Source organism: Vulpes lagopus, chromosome 13, assembly GCF_018345385.1.
Source record: "Vulpes lagopus strain Blue_001 chromosome 13, ASM1834538v1, whole genome shotgun sequence".
NCBI lineage: Eukaryota > Metazoa > Chordata > Mammalia > Carnivora > Canidae > Vulpes > Vulpes lagopus.
In genome coordinates, this window is record NC_054836.1 from 34,667,933 (window position 1) to 34,694,935 (window position 27,003).

General features: G+C 38.4%; 1 pseudogene; it reads right to left on the reverse strand.

Annotated features, from left to right (window-relative positions):
• Window positions 1–1,926: 1,926 nt before the first annotated feature.
• Window positions 1,927–27,003, reverse strand: LOC121474564 (annotated as a pseudogene).

Here is a 27,003-nt window from a genome sequence, read left to right on the forward strand (position 1 = left end):
GATGCTTGCTAGTTGTACACTGGGCAGTTAGCATGGAGCCTAGTTAAGTCTCAAGGCAGGGGTACAGGTCTTACTGGGCAATGCCTGGTGGACAGCTGGGAAAATGGGTCCTTAGTCTACAATGGTGAAAACTTCTGATGAGGACAGCTGCCAGTCCCTGAGGATGGCCTGAAGAAATGCCCGTAGGAAGACATCCACATGGCACTGATAGTGCTCATCACTGCTGGTGATCGCACTTAATCCTGTGCATCTGCCCAATGGGCCCCCACCCAGAAACATCCCTTCTCTTCCGGTCCTCCACCATCATGCTCTCATCAGCCTGCCAATGTCAGGCTGGGAGAAGATGACCTTTTAATAACAAACATACCAATGAAGCTACATAGCAAGAGCCCATTGAGCTAGTGCTAGACTGAATGTTTGCTCTGCACCCCAAAGTCATTTTGTGAAACCCTAATCCCCTATGTGATGGTATTAGTACATGGGCCTTTGGGAGGTAAGTAGGTTATGAGAGTAAAGTCCTCATGATGAAATTAGTGCCCTTATAAAAAGGGACATGAGAGAGCTTGCTTTCTCCCTCTGTTCTCTGCCATGCAAGGATACAAGAAGATGGCAATTCAGGAGTAAGGCCCTCGCCAAGACCCGAATCTGCAATACCTTGATTTTGGACTTTCCAGCTTCCAGACTCTGAGAAATTAATGTTTGTTGTTTAAGCCACTAGTGGATGGCATTTTCTTATAGATGTTCTAACAGACTAAGATAGGTAGGTATTCTTAGCTCCCTTGTAATAAGTGAGCATATGTTAACCTCCATCTCTCACCCTCTGTAAACTGGCTTCAGTAAATTATACTTTTACTATTTTTCTTGCTGCATAGGGGCCCCACAAGGTGCTTAATGGAGATATCAAGGATCTTTCTTTCTTTCTCTGTCCTTTCTTTCATAATTGAGATTTTATTGGTTATTTTGAGGACTAGTACATAGATATTTCAATTTATACACTTCTTAAAAGTCATATTGAAAAATTTTATAAAAGTCCTGTAGTTGTGATTCTTTTCTAAACAGTGATTTGAGTGACTTTTATAAGCAGATCTTCTTCAAGAGGATATCAAGTACCAATGTCTTCACATATTGATTAGCTGTTACATTATAGGTCCCACTAATTCACAATGTAATATGTATACTACATGCCCCAAATTTCAGGCTTTCACGGCACATAAACAAAGTTATTAGAAAAATTGGACTATGATGACAGTGAATGTGTGACAGAGGATACGCAGTTCTGACAGGGAGAGCCAAGATCAAGGAGAAGTTTTCTTTCTGGAGTAATTCTATTAAAAACCACATGGGAATAGAGTTGACTTAACATGTTCAAGACCTATTAAATGCACACTGTGACTCCAAATTGCCTTTCAGTATGCTTGTATTACAGGTGTAAAAACTAGCCTTCCCCTAATGTATGGAATGTTAAGCTGACATGCAAGACAGTCAAAGCCTGGAATAATTCAGTATGTCATTATGTTATGGTTGTACCAAAACATAAACAACAAGCAAATGATTTTGCCTCTTAAAAAAAGTTCTTGCACTTACAAAAGTAGGATGAGGTTGGATGCACTCCTTATTCAAAGTGTTTTCACTAAAGAACACCCATCTACAAAATAATTGGTAAGAATATTCCTCTGGATCATCAGAAAGGGAGACAAGACAAGACAAGGACTGCTATGACATGCTGGGTGATTTTTTTTTTAACATTTTATTTATTTATTCATGAGAGACACAGAAAGAGAGGCAGAGACACAGGCAGAGAGAAGCAGACTCCATGCAGGGAGCCTAATGGGACTCCATCCGGGACTCCAGGATCACGCCCTGGGCCGAAGGAAGGCGCTCAACCCTCAACCACTGAGCCACCCAGGGACCCCGTGCTGGATGATGTTAATCAGATCTGGCTTCTTTCCTTGCTGCTTCGTCAGGGACTGGACTCTCCTCATTTTTACTTCTGTTTTCTTGAGTTTCCTGGTTAGACACTTCACCTGCTTTCCCTTTGTTCTCTTCTTCCCTTTTGTTTCACTCCTTTGTTTGAAGATTTAACCTTCCCTGCTGCTGCCATTTTTGGTTTTGTTGCCACTCTTGCAGGAGTAGGTTTAGCTGACACCCTTGTGGATCTCTAGAGTTCCTCCTTCACGGCCCCTTTGGCTGCACTGACCTTCCCCCTTGGACCTGTGGGCAGTGAGGAGGGCACATGCCAGATGCCTGGTGCCCAGAGCTTTTGTGAGGCTGGGCTGCCTGGAGGCTGCTGCTCTTCCTGCTACCCAACCTTTCCCCCCTCAATTTATTTAATAATGCCTGTTAATCCATTCATTTATCTGGCCAGAAGGTTTATTGAGCGCTTGTTTGCTGTGAATCACAATTCTAGGTGTACAGTAGTGAGGTGCAAACCAAAAAGAAATAGTTCTTGCTCTCATAGAGCTTTCAGTCTCTTGTTAAAAACAAGGCTATATCAGTATATAACTGAATGTTGAATTATAATTCACATTTTCCAGTATTTCTTTATTTGAACTTTTGACATTCACTAGATTTAAAAGTATGTCATATGTGTTTATCCCTCTATTTCATCTTTTGTATTTGTGACTTGCTGGTACTTTAGATTATTGGATTCTTGTGAATAGGGATTTGTTTTCTCTCTCTCTCTTTGGTAGAAGCCTTATTATAACAAATGTATCTTATTCAAAACTTGTTAATGATTTTTTTTCATTTAGATTCACACAATCTTAGCCTTGGAAGAAAACTTTTTTTAAAAAAATTATTTATTTATTCATGAGAGACACAGAGAGAGAGGCAGAGACACAGGCAGAGAGAGAAGCAGACTCCATGCAGGGAGGCTGATGGGACACCATCCGAGTCTCCAGGATTATGCCCTGAGCTGAAGGCAGCGCTAAACTGCTGAGCCACTGGGGCTGCCCCGCCTTGGAAGAAACCTTAAGGATCATCTAATTTAATCTTCCAGTTGTATAGATGAGACAATGGAGGCTGTAAGTGATGGAGTTGTTTTGTTTAATAAAATACTACAAAGAGTTGCGGTCATTATTATTGTTGCCAGGTTCACATAGCTAATTTGGTCAAAATGGGCTGGAATCTATTTTTCTGAATTATTTAATTAAATATATCACTCAATAACTATTGAAAAATTGGTATTTAAGGAGCTTTCACTTCAGGGAGGCCTGGATGACTCAATCCATTAAGCATCTGCTCAGGTCATGATCTCAGTGTCCTGGGTTTGAGCCCTGCATCAGGCTCCCTGCTCAGCAAGGGGTCTGCTCCTCCCTCTCGCTCTGTCCCTCCACCTGCTCATGCTCTCTCTCACTCTCTCAAATAAATAAAAATCTATAAAAAATATGCATTCTTCTGTGGGTTTCTATTGGGCTTAGATAAAATATATGTAAAGTACTTGGCATACAATAACTCAAGACAGATAGCTTCTGATTGTATGGATAGCCTATTTTGAATATGGCTGCCAAATCCTGGAGACAGAACATGCAGAGGAGAACAAGGATCTGAGGTGTGTTTAACATATTCTCCAGTTCTGTCTTAGAGAACTGGAAATACAATTTCCATCCTCAAACTAAGAAATCTGACGTTTGCATGTCACAGAAAGGAGGCCGTCTAACCCAAATGCGGTAAGAATTCAAGTGACTAATTTGAATATTAAAGATAAATACTTAGCTTTTTATGTTGTTGTTTGTCAGGAAGATGAGTTGGATCATACTGGTTACAGGATGATTACTACTTGAGCCTGCCACTGGGGGTTCATTCAAGCACCCTTCACCACATGACATAATATTCCTCTCCTCTAGTAGAGGAAAAAAGTAAGTATAAGAAGCATTACTCGAAACTATGAAAAGACAACATTATGAATTCTCTTTTTTCACTGGGAAGTTTCATTATTTTATACCTTTAATCTCTGCAAATGTTTGCTGTCTTGTAAATAAATAGTTTTTGGGGGAGAGAAGCATAGAAGCCTTTATGTTCAATACCACCTGACTACCCAGGTCTTATTCTGGTGGTGGGACTTTGGCTGTGAGTAGCAAGAGATATACTTGTCAAATTAAATTTAATTTTTATTCCCTTATCTTTTTCTATCCTGATCACCTAACCACATCAATGGATGTTCCTGAGAAGGGAAATATTTAAAAAATAAATATAAGGTTAAATATACCTGAATAAATAGGGTATATTCATGCAGTGGAAAACAAAATGATCTGAGACCTATCTACAATGGAATACTTAACAAACTATTAACATGCATAAGTTTCTAAATTCAAGTGTTAGTGAAAATTTTTAATCAGATTGTTATTAATATAAAATTTTAAAATGCTACTATAATTTAGGAAAAATACATTTTAAAAACCGGGTGGGAGAGTTGCTCATTAACTTCAGTATAGAGGTTCCCATAGGGGAGGAAGGGAATTGTATTGAGAAGTGGGACAGATAGTCTTCAATATACTTGTTTTGCATTTTAAAAATATGCAATAAAAAGTACCTTAAAATATGATTGGAAATAATAGCCACAGAATAAAAGAAAATGGAATTTTTCAGACTATACTATGTATCGGTCATTTTTTCTGTTATTTAGACCAGGATTATCCCATAGAACTTGCTTTGATGAAGGAAATGTTCTATCTCTGTGATATCCAATCAGGAGCCCCTAGCCACATATGACTACTAAGCACTTGAGATATAGCTAGTGTGACAGAGAAATAGAATTTTAAATTTTATGTAATTTTAATTAATCTCAATTTTAAATTAGTTTAAATTTTAACATGGCCAATGACTACCATACTGGACAGCAGAGACCACAAAGAACATTATAAGCCTTACATTGACTTCATTTGGGAAAACCCTATCTAACTGTTCTTCATGATGATTGTGGATGTGCATATTTGAAGAAAAAACAATAATCTCTTGCTAATATCAAGTATGGCAAAGGGCAACTGAAAGTTATTGGGGTATTGTAGGAGGGTAAAAAAAGAAGCCTTTCTGACTATTTACATTTGTCAAGTGGAATGAGTAGAAAGGTCACTATACAGTTCCATGGAGTGTCTATAGAAAAGAAAGAATCAAAAGCCCTCCAAGTACTCATGGGGAGTACTTTGGATTTGGTAACAGATTTGATAACTGAAGACTTAATTTCCCCAGTGACTCAACTGATACCAGACGTTTTATCTTTTTCAGAAAATTAAGAGTAAATTGGCTGGCTCAATAGACTTACTGACTCTAGCTAGATAAGTATTTGCTGTGTTTATTAAGTTGTTTATGTAGTGCAATAATACAAGTGATTTAATAAAGATAAGACTTCAGATAAATGTCAACACACTTCCCACTCTGCAGCTGGTCCATTTCAAGCAGTTAAAATAAATTAAAAGATAAAATACCACTCACAAAAAATTGATCATTGTCCAAGGGAAACATTTAAAATTGAAAGAAATCTTCTACTTTCAGTGCACAAAGACATATGCATATGTATAGAAAATGACCCTCTCTGAAATCTAGAGATTCTTTACCTAGAAGGAAAGGGACAGGAAGCTGTGTTTTGTAAGTATTTGCTATAATGAGGTAAAATTAAAAAGTACTTATAGTATTAATGACCAGTGTTATTTATAGTGCATATATGATGGAGATCTTTGAATTACATAGAATAAATACTATTATGTTATTTGCCTATCTTTATTTATTTTTAAAGATTTTATTTATTTATTCATGAGAGACACAGAGAGAGAGAGGCAGAGACATTGGGAGAAGCAAGCCCATGCAGGGAGCCCAATATGGGACACAATCCCAGGACTCCAGGATCACGCCCTGGGCCGAAGGCAGACACTTAACCACCAAGCTACCCAGGTGTCCTTATCTATCTTCACATACATCAAGGCATAGCTGTGAAAGTTTACTAGCCTGTGTAATGTAGATGCTATCACTGGGATTTAAATAACGTGAAGTGGATCTGAATTTTACCCAACCTTTTTTGTTTACATGGCTTTAAAAAAAAATTGATGCTTTTCTTATAGTTTCTGTAGACATAATCTGACATTTGAAAAGTATAATACAAAGGATGAAAACAGAGATGTATCTTTATGGTGGTCAAATCATTATTTCAACTGTCTTCTAGGTTAAGGTGGATGAGATTCCTTTCTTCTGTTCTTTCAAAATACCCGTGGCAAATCTCTAATGTTTCAGCATGCCCTTACTGGTTTTTGCCATCCAAAGCCTAGCTCATATAGGCCTATCTCATATCTCTTGGCATATAGCACTTGTTCAAAAGAGCATTCAAAACACTGTCTAGTTTAGAAATCGTCGCCTAATAAGCCTATTTTGAGCTGAATTCTGACCACTGAATTTTCTTATTAGTCACACAATAGGAAATATTGGATTGAAGCCTGAGTCTTGTGACATCAAGTTCTTGGTTTGACCAGGAGAAAATTATTTGCCATAGTTCTAGATTACTCTACTTGAAAATTGTGTGGAATATTTAATATTTATAGTATTGTACAACATGTTTTTTAAATGCTTGACACACATAGTCCAATGTCTGCGATGAAATGTCCCCCTGCCCCATGAACTGGGAAGGTGGCCTTTCTAACCAGGTGTGGTAGGTGGTTTAATGACCATAAATTCCTCCAGCATCTTTTGCAATATTACTTTGCTGTTCCTTCCATCCAGAAGTAGAGTCTTTTTCTCTACATCTTGAATCTGGGCTGATCTTGAAAATTGTTGGACCTGCAGAATGTGCCAGAAGTGATGATATTTTGTGAATTTTCTTCAGAAGATTTGCAATTTCTGCCTTTTGTATTCCCAGAATGCTACCCTGAGACCTCTACTGGAAGAGACTTGTTTATTGAAGTATGCGAAGCTATTTGGTGAACTGAGGCTTCCAGGTGACAGCCAGACCAAGTACCAGACTTGGGAGTAAGGCCACATTAGGTCTTTTGGTCGCTCTTATCTTCCAGCTGACTCAGTCACATGAATGAGCCTGGCAAAAATCAGTGTAGGAATTGTTTTATTAAAGCAGTCCACTGAGTTTTGTGGTAATCTGTTGTGCAGCAAAGGGTAACTGGGGAAACAGCTTCTCAAGAGAGATTGTTGAGATAGTGTATAGAAAGATAAAGAACAGGGACGCATTATTTTTCTAGACCCTTTTGTATTTGGGAAGGATCTGAATTCCCTGATATAGAGTGACGTAAGTAACTTAGTAGTTAATGGCTGATAATGTAATCAGTACAGTGTTTAAAATTACAAGATTAATGTCCATATATCATTCCTAACTTGTCCATGTTGTTCATGCAAATGTACTTTGTACAACATATTTTTTTAGTGGTAGAAACTAAAATTATTTTCTTTGGGAATCATAAGAATGAAGTCCCTTGGTGAATGGCAATAATAGTGATTAAGATTTCCAGAGATTTTATATATAGGAATGACCTGTATCTGTTTCCTGACTTATACATATATTGTTCACTTGTGTATTTGTTAACCATGGGAAAATTAGTATGCCCGGAATGCTTGAAATACATTCATGTCTTCCCATATGCTTTGTCATCTTTCTGTTGTGTGTGTGTGTGTGTGTGTGTGTGTGTGTGTCTGTGTGTGTGCTTCTGGTGGTTGTTGTTTCAAATCACTTTGGGCCTCTGAGCATAAAAATGTAAAGTTTTTTCCCAAGTGGAAACATTTAGAACAGATTGAAAAAAAAAATGGTAGAGGAAAGATGAAGAAGTAGTAACAAAAAACACTCCTTCGTGCATCTTGCTAGGAGACTGCAGCCTAAAGAAAGGTTAAAAGTTGACTGGTGAACTATAAGCAGTTTTAAAATATGCTCATATTAATCAATATTTCTCCAAATACCATAACGGTGCAAAATCTCAGCAACAAGAGTAAGTATCTTTTCACCAAGTTGTAGGCAACTGAAAATGCTTCTCGATAAAACATTTTCCAATCTCAGCTCCCAGAAATAATAATCTTATAAAAATATAGTGTTTAGAAGGTTGGGAGAAAGAGCAGAAGATTGCAAAACTAGGCACAAGAAGTCTACCAGCTGTTAGAAAGTTCAAAAAGTCAATAAACGAAGCTAAATACTCGTCTTCTAAAATCATTTTGCAGGTAAGATAAATAGGGTCCTTTTCACCTTAAATGCTCATTTGACAGTATCCCAGCACATGTCTTGGCTATTAATACACTTGGATAGCCTCAGGGAGACTTTCAAAAAGTGGTTCTTAAGATACTGATATTCTTGTCTCTAGACTCATGAGTCATTTGGACACAAGCATTGAATTTAAGAGGTACTCACTCCTCACTGTTGAGGAGCTGGTAGAAAAAACATAATTATTATATTGAAGATTCAATAAATATTCTTTCATTTTCAAAGTAGATTCTCACAGCACTATTCTAAAATCTTTCATGACTAGGTCTTCTGTGAGGAAGAAATAACATGTCTTCAATTTGTCCCTAGACCTGTGGTTCTGGTCATCACTGAATACCCCTCCCCAAATAAAAAGGCAAGGAAGTAAAATATAGAACAGCCACAGGCACACTGCCTTAGGATATTCACTAGAACATGAGCTCTGTTCATCTTTTTTTCACACTAGGAATTATGTCGCATTGACATTGTTTGAAGAATTTGGACTCACTTTTTAAAAGATGGATTTAGGTGTTTACTTTTTTGGGAAATTGCTGAGATGTTTCTCAGTCTTGGTTTAGTTAGAGAAGGTTAGCTGAAATTGAGGCAGGGAGTAGGTTTTCTAAATATCTGGATCTAATCGTATTTCCTCTTCAAAAGAGACATAGGTGTGTAAGTGTGCATGTATGTGTATGCACATTGTGAGCTTTAGAGAAACTGGTTCTTCTGTACTAAACATTACAAAATTTGTTAAAATTATATGCATTGCATGTCCACTATGTATAAGGAACTCTGCTGGGCGTGGCCAAGGAAGCAGTCTTAGCTTTCCCTCAAGGATTTTATAGTGTACTGGATTTATATAGTCTGTTCTTATTTTTTTACATTAAGTTACTTGTATAGCTATAGTGATATATACAAATACATAGTTATACAAATAGAATAGTGTTCCTTATTTGGAGATACTTACAGTTTTGAACAGTCACTAACTATAGAAATAACTTGGTAACTTGGAAATGCCGTATCTCTGACCAGTTCATAAGCTGTTGGTGCATAGTTTCCTTTGGCACAGAAGAATAAGTTAGTGTAGGGACGCCTGGGTGACTCAGCGGTTGAGCGTCTGCCTTCGGCACAGGGCCTGATCCTGGAGTCCCGAGATTGAGTCCCATGTCGGGGTCCCTGCATGGAGCTTGCTTCTCTCTCTGCCTCTGTCTCTGCCTCTCTCTCTGTGTCTCTCATGAATAAATAAATAAAATCTTAAAAAAAAAAGAATAAGTTAGTGTACAAACCAGAATGAACAAAGAGAACAGAATATCCTATTAAACTAGTATATAATTTACGCATAGAAGACATAAATGATTTTTCATTTATGCCAGAGCAGGTAAGAGGGAAATTTAAAATCTTTTGAAACAAATGAGAGACAATTATATTAGGTTTCTAATATTGCTATTAGGAAAAAAATTTTGGCACACAACCATGGGATTTTAATTAGTTTTTTATTTCCTATTGTAATGATTCCTGTTTTGTGTCCATGGATTTTGTGCTGCCTAGTTAAGTGACTCAAGAAACAGTTTTGTGGTAGTATAATAGTTTTGTTTAAACTATAAATACATAATGTGCCAGACAATGTCCAATTTAATGAAATATATTTTATGTGTGAAAGAATCCATGTAATATCCTAAGATACCTTAGTCAAATTTATGATAGCCAATTCATGGGCAGGCACAATATTACCCAATTAGCAACCTTGGCTTTATGAATCAACTGCATTATGTATTTTTAGATTTTATGTCTCTTGTGGTCAATTATCTTTCAACATTGAGTACTCAAATGCAATTTCAAAATGAAGGAGCCAGAATCATTGAACAGCATAGGTACTTGGCCAGTTGTTTTATGAGGCTGGTTATTGAGAAAGTTAATATGTCTCTGTTGATGGCAATCATATATTTCTAACAATGCTATCATTAAATTAAATATTATAGAAGTTAACTGATTTGTTTGAAATATTATTAGGCAGTAATTGTCAGGTATATAAACCAAAGAAAAGGAAAATATTTCAATCCCATTGTTTCATTAATCATCTCCTTGTGGGGTTTCCCAAGTATCTATTGTATTTGATGAAGAAAATGACACATTTTATTCAGTAGAAAGCTGAGCCATGCCCACATGTCATTCAAGCCAGCTTAATTATACAAATTAAAAAAAAAAAAACTAAGATAAAAGTTGTAGAAAGAGATGTAACAGAGACCTTTGGACAGATCAGCTCTGTGTCAATTCAGCAACAACCATATTGTCTAAAACAAGTCTATCTTAGGATCAATTTATCTATTGAGCAGTTTGTATCGGCTTTGTAATTCTTTGAGTTTGTCTCTTTTTCGTTCTCTCCATCTCTATGGCTCTTTTAGAATTAAAACCAGAGAAACATAACCTAATTGACCTAGGTTATTCTGCTTAACTTTATCACTTTAAAAATATGTTTTTTTGTTTTATTATTTTATACAATTATGGGTATCTTATTTTTAAAAATACCTACCATGTTTTTCAACATGTTAGCTTTTTAAAGTCCAAAGACCCATTCTTCAAAGTTTAACTTTAAGGAGGTCTATTTAAGGAGGACTAAATATTTAGACAAACTTTCTTAATACAGAAGTTTCAAGAATGCTGGATAAAAAATTTTTTTAATGTAAATGCATGACTGAACCCACTGGAACATAAGGGAAATTCTTGGAGGCCAGAAACAAGGAGAAGGTGAGAATGTGGAGTTAAGCAAGTGCTGAAATCCTAGAATGTGGGTTATATCTGCAGGGAAACAGTAAGCAAAATCTGCAGCAAACTCTAGAATGGTATGAGAGTTTGTTTGGAGACTGGTGAAGAAGGGACATCAAAAAGACGCTCAGAGAGTGACCTAGAACTGCTCCCCCCAGACAGTGAGAGTGTGTAGATACTTGTCCATATTGACCTCAGCTCTGGGCAAAGGGTTTTTTTTTTTTTTAATTCTCCTTTGTGGATTGATTCTCAAAGCCAGTTCACCTGAGTTTGGGTCCAGAATTCAAACTACTATAATATTATATGAAAAAACAGAAACAACTTGGACTGATAATATAGTTGAAAGGTATCCAGACTGAGATGGTCTGTGCTTCCTAGAAGAGGCAAATACAAATCCATTTGGAGCAATACCATTTAAATGAAGAAGCTGAAGCGATCAGCTTTGAAGATGAAGTGTTTATAAATCAAGGAATGCAGGCAGCCTTTTGCTGGAAAAGACAAGGAAATGAATTCTTCCCCAGAGCCTCCAGAAAGAAGACAGCACTATTAACACTCTGAGGTTAGCCCATCACACTCATTTGACTTCCACAACTCTAAGAGAAGAAATTTGTACTGTTTGAAGCCATGAAGATTTTCATAATTTGTCACTGCATCAATAGGAAACTCATACATGGAGATTAGATAAATTGGCTTCTGGAGAAAAAAAATTTTTTAAAGATTTTATTTATTTATTCATGACAGACACAGAAAGAAAGAGGCAGAGACACAGGCAGAAAGAGAAACAGGCTCCATGAAGGGAGCCTGATGGGGGACTCGATCCCAGGACTCCAGGATCAAGCCCTGAGCCACAGGCAGATGCTCAACCACTAAGCCACCCAGGTGTCCTGGGAGAAATGGTTTTAAGTAGGGATCTAATATTAGAACTGCTAAAAACAGGGAAAAGGATTTGTACTTGGACTGAGAAATTGAAATATCAGTTTAGAACTTGAAATATTTGTTTAGAACATTGCATTTATGAAGTGCCACTCATTCTTCTAACTCATCTGGAGGTCATATTCTTTCCATTTTGTACATACACAATACCAAGTTCAAATTTTAGGACTATACCAATGTGTCATACACAGGTAAGTTGACAAATCCAGAGTTACAGAACCTAGCATTGGCTGCCTAATGACAACGTATGATTTTATTTCCTGAAAATCAATATAAATGAAATTATTGACCAGAACTTTGATCTTATTTACTTCAGTGTTGAAGAGAGTTTTCCAAAGAAGGTCTAACAAAGGGTAGTTAGGGAAACTGAGCCCCAAAATACGATTTTGTACCTGATTTTTAAAGCATATACCAGTGACACAGAATGAGACAAAATGCAAAGATAAAGAAAAGTGTTGAGAGATAAGAAGTCACATTTCAGGGGCAACCCCGGGTGGCTCAGCAGTTTAGCGCCACCTTCGGCCCAGGGTGTGATCCTGGAGACCCGGGATCCAGCCCCACGTCAGGCTCCCTGCATAGAGCCTGCTTCTCCCTCTGCCTGTGTCTCTGCCTCTCTCTGTGTCTCTCATGAATAAACAAATAAAATCTTAGAAAAAAAAAAAAAAAAGAAGTCACATTTGAATCACTGAATCAAGATTCTGTAACTCAGTTGTATTAAGCATCTGTCCCCACAGTCATTTTGTCTTATGATATAAGACCACAGACATATCAAGACACCTCTCTGGCAATTTTTATACATTGATGCAAAAACATGTTAAGCTGCCTTTAATACCTGTTTTTCAGGTAGAACCCTGATACATGAGCCTGATTGCTGGCTACACACGTCCTGAATTAAGATTCTCAATGGTGAAGGTTGGCAAGAAAGTAAATCTCTCTCCCAATCAATACAATTGCACACTATGATTCTGCATAAAAAATATTTCCACCTACCAGAAGATTATGTAGTATCATTTCCTCATAGTGTTTTCTAAATATTTATTAATATATAGATCTTGAACTTGGACTATATCAAAATCTCTGTGTTAAGGGTACTTGGGTGGCTTAGTCAGTTGAGCACCCAACTCTTGATTTTGGTTCAGGTCATGATAATCAGGGTTGTGAGATCCAGCCTTGAGTTGGGCTCCACACTGAGACATGGAATCTGCTTAAGATTCTCTCCTTTCTTTCTCTCTACCCCTCCCCTACCTCTAAAAAAAGAAAAGAAAAAAAGAAAGTCTCTGTGTTATGAGAGTTAAAGCTATCTCAAGACTCAAATATTCTGTAACAAATTTGGTCAAAGAAAAGCTAATTTCAAAAATCAATATTGCAAATCCCAAAATTTGAGTTTTCCCTGTAGAATACGATTCTTTTTTTAAATTTATTTTTATTTAATTTTTTTTTAGAATACGATTCTGATTTATCTTTATATCCCCACAGAATGGCTAATACAATGTCTGATCCTCGATAAGCATTCCATATTTGCTCCAAATACGTAGTCACTATGCCCATAGTCACTGGTTTTAGTTTTGAGTCCTCTTTGAGACTCCTGAGTAGCTGACTTATGGGAATTGTCAAGATGTTTCCTTAGAAAGTCCCAGGAAGACAAGAGTAGAAATATAAATTGGAGAAAAACAGGACATTTCTTGCTGTGCTGCCTCTTCACACTCAGTCATTCTATATCCCACTGGTGGGGAGGGGTAGGTTACGGAGAGATAGTTACTTGGACCATCTTGTGAGGATGAGTGAGATCACTGCAAGAACAGGGCTTGTTTGACAAAATAGCTGAACGGGTTCATGCTAAAACATTAATGCAGCTACAATTCAAGAAATATGGACAATTATTTCATTCAACACTAGCAATAGTACTTAAATGCAAAAGAACTTTTTTTTTTTTTTTTTTTGCAAAAGAACTTTAAACAGTGAGGTAGTATGTTCATGCTAAAACTTCTTAGGAAGCAGTTATGTGCATAATTAGCATTGTAATCTGTACCAAAGTAACTTCCCTTCTCCTAAAAATATAATCCGGACCACAGAGCCTGGTTCTTCCTTCTATGAGTATTTTAATATTTAGATGAGCATAATAGAAATGTGCAGGGATCCCTGGGTGGTGCAGTGGTTCGGCGCCTGCCTTTGGCCCAGGGCGCGATCCTGGAGACCCGGGATCGAATCCCACGTCGGGCTCCCGGTGCATGGAGCCTACTTCTCCCTCTGCCTGTGTCTCTGCCTCTCTCTCTCTCTCTCTCTCTGTGACTATCATAAATAAATAATAATAAAAAAAAATTAAAAAAAAAAAAGAAATGTGCAGAGTGGGGTGTCTGGGTGGCTCAGTTGTTAAGCATCCAGCTCTTGACTTCAGCTCAGGTCATGATCTCATGGGTTTTGAGATCGACCCCATGTTAGGCCCTGTGCTCAGTGGGGAGTCTGCATGAGATTTCTCTCTTCTCCCTCTGCTCTCTCTCTCTCAAAATAAATAAATTTTAAAAAACAGAAATGTGAAAAGTAAGGCAATTTCAAGAAAGAGTGAAAAGTGAAATTAAGGATGAAAGTGATATTATCTTTTTAAGATGCCTGGCTGGCCCAGTTGGTGGAGCATGTGACTCCTGATCTTGGAGCTGTGAGTTTGAGCCCTATGTTGTGTGTAGAGATTACTTAAAAAAAAAAAAAAATCTAAAAAAAAATTCCTTACAAGAGATTTTTAAAGAGAAAAACTATAGCCTCATCATAAAAGACTACCCCCTTAATACCCAATTCAATGTGGTCTTTATATCCATGAAACTGAAAAATTGAAGTTTAAAAAAATAGCCATATTATTAGTCACATTAATGAGTGTAATTTTTCTATTATCCAATAACAAAAATGTGCACCCCACACATCAATATTTATCCCATATGATTTCCTTGATCAGTAAATTTGCAATAATCAAGAATGGTCTAGAAGATAGTTAAAACTCTATCTAGCTCTTCTGGAATTATTGTATAGCTCTGTGCCTGAGTCAGAAAAAGAAACAGGGGATTTGTGTTTGTGGGTGTTCCTGAGAAAGGGGCATGGCCTGCTTTCATATTAGTGATGTGTTTATTGAGAAGTAGCTGTATAGTATATTACCACTTTTCCCAGCTGGCCCTTGTTGCATGCACTCTGAGCATTTTATAATAAAATGTTCATTTCAAGTATAGCTGTGTCAGTCTTATATTCTCTGTGTAATTTTGATATAGGTGAGGATGACTATCAGGTTTCACCTAACCTTCATGCGAGTGATTAATTCATGAGGCTTGCATACAAAATTTTTGACAAAATTAGGCTCTAAACACTTGGGAATCTTTGTCTCAGGACAACACCTCCCTTTTTGTTTTTTTGTCCTGGTGGGCAGGCAAGAGTTTCCTTCTGTCTATGTCTAGCAGAAATGCCTCTAAGGTTCATGTTAGAATGACAATTTTTCTTTTTTTTAATTTATTTATGATAGTCACACAGAGAGAGAGAGAGAGGCAGAGACACAGGCAGAGGGAGAAGCAGGCTCCGTGCACCGGGAGCCCGACGTGGGATTCGATCCCGGGTCTCCAGGATCGTGCCTGGGCCAATGGCAGGCGCCAAACCGCTGTGCCACCCAGGGATCCCAGAATGACAATTTTTCTTATTTGAACCTCTCATCATCAGAGTCACTGGCCAGAATTATCCTGAAAACCTGAAGATACTTAGAAACAGCTTTCATGTCATCCTAGAGCCTCTTTTTTAAAGTGTTCTCTTTTTTTCACCTTTTTTTGCTCAGGCTCCTTTCCCACCCCTTTACCTAGTTGGCTTTCTCTTTTTGAATGCTTTTGGGTTCCTCACAGATTTTCGAGTGTGCTGTCCAAAACAGAATACTTTCTTCCCTCTGACTAATGGGGAGGAGAGACGAAGAATTATGTTTGAGCCTCGCCGACTCTACTCCTATTGATTTGTGCTGGTATCATATTGACTTTTATCACAATAGCACTGAATTGCTGATTCACATTCGGCTTGTGGCTGTCCCCTAGCTTGCTTTCTGCTTTATTTGTTCATACTTGCTTTTCCCCATTATGTATGTGTTAGTGTCTGGTAATTTTTCCTGGGTATATTACTCTGTACTTGCCCTACTAAATAGTTTTTAGCTGTTCCTAATAATCTAATCAAGAATTATTTTCTTTTTATGGCAAAATATGGGTATGTTTTATAAAGCACTATTATCTCTCTGGGTCGTTAGCTGACTGATCTGAACACATAGCTGCTTTTGCATCGCTCTTTATCGAAACCATGTAATGTCCAATCACGCGTACATGTAAAAGATCACCATTCATAGCATGTTGTATATATGTAGTGCTTGTAGAGTAGATGCTGGATAAATATTTATCGATAGTTAATGACCACAGACTGTTGCACACAGAAACCATTCCAAGAGGTTGGAGGAAATACTGATTTTTTAAAAACACACATTGGCCTTTCTTTCCTGTTTACATTTAAACAATAAGGATGAAAAACTACAAGCCAGAGGGCTTCTGTTGTTCTCAGTGAATAACAGAGATGGTGTTTTGGTAGCATGCTCACAAGGTTTGTGGAAATTAACTTCACACCAGGAACTCTGTATTGAAATAGATTGTTTAAGAATAATTCTTCTCTTAGAGAAGGGTGAGGGATTAATCTGCAGAAATGTTCATGCTAGAACTGTGCATGTGTTGAAATTTGTCAGGGGGAAGATAAATGGGCCCTCCTTGAAAAGTAAATCGCACCATGGCTAATCCCTTGGGAAAGCTGGAGAATTGTTATGGTAGCAAAAGCAACCTCAAAAAAGGAGGCACCATCAGTGTTTACTTAGGAGAAGGAGAATGATGGGAGAAGACATGATTGGAAAATGAGATGAAAGCATACTTGACTTTCTAGATGTGTTTATTCAAATATATACACAGGATGTAATTAGATCTGGGTTTGGATTCTTTGGGGGAATCATTTGTGTGCTTTGAAATGAGAGTTGTACTTAGGGCCGGTATTAAAAATATTTAATAGCAGTGTGTCCAGGCATGGACCAGTCAGAACAGATGTCAGCATAGATACCTGGAGCCAGGTCTTGAAGACCCCAGCCAGGGGCCAGATGTTAATGCTTTGGTTGCTGAATCAAGAGAAGGTGACAGGAGGTTGGAAAGTCACTTCTGGGGCTCAGAGCAGTGTGCATTTTCTAATATGTATAGAAGATATTAATATTTTAGCAAATACTGTGACTGTTCTGGGTATGCCATTGAACTCTCAGCCCTCATGCAAATGGAGAATTACCTAGTAATCATACTGAAAAATATTTAAATTTCCTCAAAGGAATGATAGATACATATATTAAAGGGTAAGTCATGAAATGTCCATGAAATTTGACTATTGGACAACAAATACTTTTTTTTTCGTGTAAGTATGTCCCAGGAAATATTTGGGGCATACTTATACTAATATATTATTTGTTGTTCATCCAATATTCAGATTTAACTATGAGCCCTGTATGCTATGTGGTGACCCTAAATAGAATATTTAGCAGGAAATGTATCAGTATCCTACTGAAGATGTTAAATAAAAGAGAGGAAAAGGGTATGCTATAGAAGCCCAGCACAGTAGGATCACTTGAGCATACTTGATAGATGGCCACTCTGGAATTCCAAAGATATGGCAAGAAATGTTAGCTGCAGAGTTATAGAGCTGTAGGATACAAAGGTTACATGTAATAAAATGCCTTTGAAATTATACTGAGGAGGTAAGGTAGCACTTGCATTTAAAAAGTTGCATTTCCCAACTAGGGAAAGCTAATTCAGTCATCATCAAATAGCATCTGTCAAGTGCCTGTGTACATGGAACACTGTGCCAAGTGTTTTCACAAAGTGAGAAAACAAACATGGCGGATGGCCTTTGTCAGCCTTTAATGTAGACATCTATACTGAAATGGAATCATAAAGGAAATAGCTTGAAGAAATGTTGATCAAGAATCCATAATCTCCTCCATTTACCCAAAATGGGAAAGAGAAAAATTAGTATGATTTATAGGAAAGGGTTTTATAAATTGTTCTAAAATATAGCTTTATTATTGGTGTACACAACTATACTATAGATTCAGAAATATATGCTACTGAGCAGGTTTTCTCAACTTTAGCACTATTGACACTGTGTACATGGTAATTCTTCTTGTGAGGAGTTTCCTGTGCATTGTGGGGTATTGTCCGCATCCTAGGCTTCTTCCCACGAAATGCCATTTGCATGTCTCTTCCCAGTTGTGTCAGTCAAAACTTTCTCCAGATATTGCCAAATATTCCTGAGGGACAAAATCGCCCTGCATTGAGAACTACCATTCTAGATGATGATAGGAGGGAAATCCCAAGCAATGCGGGTGGGTGGATGGGGGAAGCTCTCCCTAAACTCACAAACATGTTCATGAAAGAGTTCGTTTTAAACATATCTGCTATGTAGACAAAGTCCTCATATGCATTTACCATCAATAATATTAAAAATGATACCAAGCCCCACCTGAGAAACTCTGATTTATTTGGTCTGGAGGAGGGCCTGGACAGAGTGACATTTTAAAAATACCTCAAGGGTTGCCTAGGTGGCACAGTCAGTTGAGCCTCTGACTCTTGGTTTTAGCTCAGGTCGTGATCTCAGAGATGTAAGATCAAACCCCTTTTGGGCTCCATGCTCAGTGCAGAGTCTGCTTAAGATTCTCTTTCTCCCTTTTCTACTCCCTCTACCCTACTCTTTCTCCCCACCTCCCATAAGTAAATAAATCTTTTTAAAAAAACGCCTCAGGTGGTTCCATGTTGAGATTACTCTTTGGAGTAGTGGTCCTCAACCCTTCATGAGCATCAGAACTATAGGAAAGCCCGTTAACACAGATCATTAGGCCTCTATACTGGCATCAGAATTTGTCTTTCTCATAGGTTCCCAGAAGCTGCTGATCATGCTAGTCTTTGGATCATACTTGAAGAACTATTAGTTTAGAGACACACTCCTGGCCTCTCTTCACCCTTTGACTCCTCCCAAGGGAAGGAAGCATGGCTAACTAGGAAATGCAGGAATGTAAGCGATAGACAAGGAGAAGGCCCGTGTGTTTTCATCCCTGTTAATACCTTTTTTGAATTCTTCCTTCTGTAGGATGGGTACATTCAGCCATTCTCTGCAGTAAAGCAGAGCATTCTGCTCCCACACCAGTATCTGGTGGTGAGTCTAGCCAAATTCTAGACTGTGTCATGAGAATCCAACAGTGCTCACATATAAGCATTGTTCTCCAGAGTTTGATTAGGCATGAAGCTGAATATTTGATCTTTGCCTGCCATACTCCCGTGGATGGGAAAGGGGAATAATTCATTAAATCCATCTCCTTACTGAGATGCCCTAATTCAGTCACTTGGACTTCTGTCTTGTTCTTCAGCATTGGGGAAGGAGGATAGGACCAGAGGGTACATGTATAAGCATTTTGTGGTGTCCTCATGCAACAGTTAACAAAACATAATTGTGGGAAGCATAATGAAAGTACATAAAACATTAGGAAGCATGAATTTTAGGCTTTGGGGATTGTGGCAGGGTTAAGTTTGTAAATGTACATTCACATAGAAAATGAAAACAAAGAAGTCCTTAGAACTTCCTGGAATGGCTAAGATGTGCAGTCCGTAAGCTGGAGACCCAGGAGAGCTAATGGTGTAATTAATAATAGTCGATGTCTAAGCCCAAAGGCAGGAGACTAATGTCCTAACTCAAAGATAGTCAAGCAAGAAAAAGAACATCACTTAGTTATGTCAGTTGGAATTCTGGCTCCTACTTGCATCTCTAACTTACTAGCTTGTTAATCTGCCTTATATTTTGTTTCCCCACTATTGCTTGTCAGGTGATATCATAATTCCAATTAATCAGGTTAAAAGTTGGCCTGGAAGAGGGTCACTGGAACCCACTGAAATTTGTTCACAGAGCACTGCAGTGGTCTTTAAGGGGATTGCCTGCTAAAGTGCTATACATATTAGAACTACACATAAATATTCATATATTCATTGATGATGGATTGCATGAATAGAATAATGGACAAAGGTGGTTAGGAGAGCTAGTCTATTAGAAAAATTTAAAATACAACCCTACTGTCCTACAAGTAGAACTTGAAAATTGCTATGCCAAGGGTATTTCTTATCCTCAGTCTTGTCATTCTATGCAAATTCTAGAAGACCCAAGGGGAATGCTAACCCTGCCTCTCCACAAGGGAAACTAATTCAGTGTAAGTTCTCTTCCTCCATGACGGATCCCTAATAGTGAAGCATAAGATACAAATGGTGTATTTTAAAAAAATAGTAGAGCTGAGCATTTATGTGATTTGAGCAATGCACATAATCATGTATAAACATAGAAGAATCATGGTCAGTAATAACAATTTGAGCCCCAGATTGTTTTTTATATGAGTGTTTCCTTCTTTTGCTCATATTAAATTCCACCTATGTCTAATTTCTAGAAGTTCCTCTGGACTTCTGAATAGTCACATAAACCCATTTTGGTATGAGAAGGAAATTTATGGAGTGATTCAACCCAAATTCTACCTCCAGGCAAGATCTCCCCAGATTTCAAGAAAAATGGCTCTTCAGGCTGTTCTCCAAGTTTTATGAGAACTGGGTCCTTCATCCACCCTTGTGATCTGGCTGCAGTCCTTAATCACCCTTACTGCCAGGTCTCTTTCTTTTGGCTAGCCTGTGGCATTTACACCCACTTGCTCTTCCACATGGTGTGTAACTGCTCCCTATGCATACCTTTTCCCCTTCTCTAACAGGCAAGTCCACTGGTTGTTTGTTTCCTGGGATATAGTTTCTACTATTTTTCATAGGTGACTGTATTAGTTTTGAGTGCTCTATAGAAGCAGAACTATTAGAGGGAAAAGAGGGAAGGAGAGAAAGATTTGTTATAAGGAATCAGGTTGTACAATTACAGAGGCTGCAAAGTGCTAAGATGTGCAGTCCGTAAGCTGGAGACCCAGGAGAGCTAATGGTGTAATTAATACTAGTCCATGTCTAAGCCCAAAGGCAGGAGACTAATGTCCTAACTCAAAGATAGTCAAGCAAGAAAAAGAATTCTTTCTTACTCAGGCTTTTATTCTATTCAGGCTTCCAAAGAATTGGATGAAGCCCACCTACACTGAGCAGGGCAATCTGCTTTACTTAGACTGTGATTCAAGTGTTAACTTCTTCCAGAAACACCATCAGAGATACCAAAAGAAAAAATGTTTAACCTAATATCTGGTCCCATCAAGTTGACACATAAAATTAACCATCACAATGACACATTCCCACAATTGAACTATCATGCTCTTTTTTCTCTGAATCTCAAATATTTTTATGATCCTCTGTCCTATGTGTGTGGGTTGTTTTTTTTTTTTTTTAAGTAAGCTGTAGGCCCAACATGGAGCTCAAACCCATGAGTGGCATGCTTCACCTACTGAGCTGGCCAGGCACCGTGCCTTAGTTAGTAGGGAGACTAACACTGGCCAGAGCATGTAATGACAGCTGGACTCTGTCCAGAGGCAAGAAAGACTGCTGCCCAGCCTTGAGGTGCAAGATCCCTCCTAATATAACTTGCCACCAAAGTGTGATGCCACCAAAGTGTTCCCTCTGTCATGAACACAGAAGGATACAGTTTTTACTCCTTGCTCCTGCCAGCCATAGAGGCAGCCATGAATCTGTGTTCAAGCCTCTGCAAGCCTGAGGATTTCCCTTTTATTCTGATGGCCCTCAAAAACTTGGATGTTTTGGATCCGGACCTATGATCCAGTCCGGGCTGTAGAAAATGGCAGTAATGATCCTGCAGGTGCCCTGTAATGAATACCTCCTGAGTGCTAGGCCTTCTACATAATTATCTCACTCAGAACCCCTACCAGCTTGCATGATTGATATTTATTACTTCACTTTCGGAGATGAGAAAAGTGACTCTCAAACAAGTGAATAACTTAGGCAAGTGAAGTTCTCTAAATTCATACTCAATCCCAACTCCAAAGCCTGCATTTTTTCATTGCCTTCACAAAAGCTAGACTGGGGTGAGCAGAAAGACACCCATTGGATAGCCTAGTTTAGGCCAGTCCTCTGAAAAGATTCTGGATTATGTGGACTAATCCTGGGAACTGCTCCAGACTCCAGCCCAGGATTATAATTGGAGAGTCAGTTTCCAGGGATAGAAATGTCTAATTGATCCACAACATCTGACAAAGTTGCCTTAAACAAATAGGTGATCAAAGTATATTGATTAATTCGTTGATGGGGAGATGTGTAGCCCTGATGTAACGATACTAGCTCCTCTGATTCTGCTTGTGGATCAAGTTATGAGACATCTTGGCATTTCATCTTTTTTGGGAATTGGCAAGATAGGGTACTTACATTATATTCCTGGCACTGTTGACCTCAGTTTGGCTACATAACTCTTGAAATCTTGGTTCCTTCCTTTTTGAAGGAGATGGAAGTGAATATGCCCCTTTCCCCAGAAGCACTGACTAGTTAGATGACATCATGAGGTTCTAACAGTTGATATTAGTTCCTAAGTTATGTAGTGATTATGGAGAAGATGGACGCTAGTGTCTTCTGCCTGTCACCTCTGGCAGGGGCTGAGGTCATCTACAAAATCGCGTCAGGCTGTGCACAGACCATTCACATCCTGGCAATTGAAGATTTAAAAAGGAAGTTGAGAGAACTGAGTTGGAGGCAAAAATGACAACAGATGAGCTCAGGTCACTGTGCCAATGGGCTAGGCAAGAGCGGCAGTTTTTCTGCTTCAAAGAATGTCATTGCTGCTGCCCCGGATTACTGTCTTGTAGTTGCCACAAGGCCTTTCACCAGCTGTGGCAGCTTCCTTGATAAGGGCTTGACTGAGCCCTTCAAGTTCAACCTCGGGCTATTTTCATGCAGTAGACTGTATGCCCATTAGGCAAGAACGCTAGTGATCTGATCTGTGTTTATAATCCAACTCTACTGCTTACCAACTGTGAAGTATCGGGCCTTAGTTTCTTCATCAGAAGAGGGGGACTAATAATAATAATAATAACAAAATAATAATAATTATAATTATAAATATTTCCTCCTACCTAGAGTTATTGTGAGGATTAAATGAGGTAATAAATGGTAGGTACTTAGCACAATGCTTGGCTCACACTAAGCCTATGATAACGATGAGTAGCTATGATTATTGAGTGCTGTGGGGTGGTCACCATTGGTGCCTCTACCAGAACCAGAGGTCACATGGAACAAGAGGCCAGGACATTGATTTTGCTCTGTTTCTTCAGCACTTTTGTACATTGACCCATTTGAGAACTGGTACCAAATTCAGGAGGGGGAGGCATCCCGTGGGGTTTGAGTTTAGGATCTCAACATTGGAATTATTTGTTCCTTCCCTTTACGCCTTCTTGATGCAACTGATAAACTTCTCTAATACAACTTTGTGCTACTTACTATACTTGGCAGAGGGAATTAAAAATGAAGATATAATAGACCCTTGTACTAATAGCATAGTTATTTGGGGTGCTGGCCCCCATGTACTTTTGATCCTTCAAAACTTTACTACTGATAGCCTACTGTTGACCAGATAGACTTGCTGATAACATAAACAGTTGATTAAACATATGTGTTTTATATGTTACATGTATTATATACTGTCTTAGTATATTAAGTAAGCTAGAGAAAAGAAAATGTTACTAAGGAAATCATAAGAGAAAATACATTTATGGTGATAAAAAAATAATAAGTGGATCTATTCAGTTTAAGCCCATGGTGTTAAAGGGTCATTTGCATTAACTCAACCATCATATTGCTTATTTCTAATTTTTCCAGTATCTGGCATAACAGGTTATTTAGTTAGTGAGTTACTTCTCAAGTGGAGCACTTGATTCTAGATGCTATGAGTTGAGTTGTGTATCCCCCAAAATACGTGCTGAAGTCCTAACCCCCAGTACCTCAGAACTGACTTCATTTGGAAATAGAGTCTTTGCAGACTTAACCAGGTTACAATGAGGTCATTATGGTGGGTCCTAATCCAATATGACTTGGGTCATTATGAAAAGGAGAAATGTGAACAGAGGCCAACATACACAGGGGGAATGGTGTATAAAGACAGAGGATTAGAGTGATGCATCTAACACACCAGGGATGCCAAAGATTACCAGCAAACCTGTAGAAGCCAGAAAGAGGCAAGGGAAGATGTCCGTATGGCGTTGAGAGGAGCGCAGCCCTGTTGACATCTTGATTTCAGACTTCTAGTCTCAAGAACTGCTAGGCCATAAATCTCTGTTATTTTAAGCAACCCAGTTTGTGGTACTTCATTATGGCAGTTCCAGGAAACTAATGCACTAGGCTAGGAGATAGATATGACTAAGGAAAATACAATGATATGTGTGCCTGGATAAAAATATACACAAAGAAATAGCGAGGTGCCCATAAAGTCATATTGGAAGGCTCTAGTGACGAGGGAGAAAAGGACTTAAAAGTGAGATAAAATATGTTTGGTCTTCCAGTGGCCTTTGTGTTAAACCTATCAGAATGAATACTGATTTATTGCTTCATCTCTGATTTAGAGTCCCCCAAATACTCTGGCCAGGAATAGTGTTGGAGACACACACTGAAAATCAGAAGTGACAACTGAGTCATTTAAAAATATTTAAAGCGTAAATACATTTCCAGCTGTTTTGCACACATTAAAGATTTTCAGTTATTGGACATTCTCTGTTTATTAGCCCTGAAGTTGGTCTAAGTTTGGTTGGAATATTTGAATATCCATATTTCCTGGTATTTGTGTTCAGGTTCTGCATGAAGTCCCTGGACCAGTCTTTAAGATAGTCAATGTATTTTTGTATGTTCAGACCATTTTTCCTTGTTGACTCCTTCCAACTTTGGCCCAGGATGGACATCCTTTTCCCCTCATTTACTCTGTGCCCACTCAGAGATCAGTCTGGGAAGGTCAAGGGTGGCTTTCTCTGCAGGCTTTGGTAGCTTTGATTTCTGAGTTTTTACAGACAGGACAAGAACACATTCTAAACAAATTTCTCATATACCTTATGCTCTCACATCTTGCTTTTCTGTAAGATTCAGTTTATCCCCATTATACAAACAGAGCTCCACAAATTGATGTAGCACAAAAAGTCAGGGACATAAGGACGTAGGATTCAGAGTAGATGAGTATTCTAAGAAAAGTGATTATGTGTACAGAAAGTTACACATTGTGACAAGTGTCTCTTGCCTTTAAGATTAACTGGTTTAAAATTGATATGATTACTATGACATGATGAACATTTTACACAACATTGCAAAAATAAAAAGTTACTTTGGGGTGGAAATATTGAGCATATTTTTTGATAGAAGGGATGGACTTTATTTTTAAGCACATCTGCCATTTTCTCTTATGTTTTTCTTTGCATCTGCAGAAGAAAATTAACTACACAAATTCAAGTTATTTTTATTGACCCTTATGTTATGGTGGAGCTAGAGGAATAGAGTTTAAAGTCAAGTGTTGCTAGGTATAGCCAGGCTACTTGGCACCTCAACAGGTAAGCGCTTTTTCTCAAAGAGAAGTGTGCTGTATTGATCTTACTGTGCTCAGTGTTTGGCAATTATATGAAATTTTAAGCATCTCTTTAGAATTCCCAGCTTTTTGAGGGTCAATTTCTACTCAAGGTTTTTATAGCTGATCTCTTATGGCATCTATCATTCCAAGCATTTGAGCATCCATATTAACACTCATATGTTTCTCTGCCATGCATTTTTTTCATTTGTTTGTCCAAGCTTATCCAGACTGTACATTTCTTAAAGTCAAGGAGACACACACACACACACACACACACACACAGAGAGAGAGAGAGAGAGAGAGAGAGAGAGAAAGGAGAAAAGGAGAGAGTGTATGTGTGTGCATGAGAGAGATTTCCTTTGTCTCACTGGGCTTTATCCATAGAGTGTGCTCAACTCAAGTTGTTGTGGTGAAAATAAAGCCCAGAAATAACCCTACAGCTCTCTCTGCCAAAGAGGACAGGGCTTTCCTTCTCTCTCTTCTTTCCCCCTGCACTGACACAAGGATTCTTGATGTCTCTTCTCATGAAATCTATGAAATGCTCACTTTCTGTTTCACCCTCTTTTCTCTCCAAAGGAATATGTGGGGTTTTTTTTTTTTGCCATTTTAATCCCTTGCTTCATAGAAACATACAAGTGCTTGATTCTTTGTGAAGTCCTTTCCAGCCTGCCACCCCAAGTCCTCTTACTGCATTAGCTTGTGGGCAGGGCACTTAAGAGAGGAGGAAAGGAGAAGGGCACTAGAGGAGGAAGTTGGAGGGACACTCTGCCTAGTATCCTCAATGTTCAAATACTATCTCCCAGTGAAATCAACCAAGAGACAGAGCAGTTCTAATTTAAATATGCTGTTGCCTCACTGGGGCCCCTGAGTTGGGTTGCTTGCTATCTTGAAGCTTTAGTTTCCTAATCTGTAAAATGGAAATAATAGTATACCCTGCTTACCTTGGGTGTGTATTCATACCAAGGTAAGGTAGAATGATTTTGGGACCAGTGTGGTGATCATAAACAATCTTTAAGATGGTCAGTATATTTTTGTGTGGTCAGACCATTTTTCCTTGTTGACTCCCTTCTACTTTGGCCCAGGATGGGCATCCTTTACCCCCCATAGAGACTTCTGGGACTGGGATGGGGCCCATTCCTCCTGGAGGAAGAAATGGGGCCCATTCCTCCTGGAGGAAGAAAGGCCATGAAGGATTTAACAGACATCTGTTCTAAGAGCAGAACACGTGTTCATCAAGTCTGGCCTTTATGAAATAATTTGATAGAATATATTGAAATTAAATAAATAATATATTATGAAAATGTACCAAATTTAGGAAATAGCTCCTGGGGGGGCATTTCTATAGCATTTTCCTGAGGAGGTCTATCTTGTGGAACTTCATCTGAGAAAGAGCTGATAGGCAGCAACTGTTTGTTTGAACCTATGAAATTGCAATATTTGACCATTTTGGTTCCATAAAAATTGGGTCAAAATGACAGTTTCTCCTGGTTCAACCCAGTTCATCTTCTTAAGCCACCACATTCTGCTGGGCACTGTGGAGTCATACCCTGGTCCCGGAGCTCTGTAGCCAT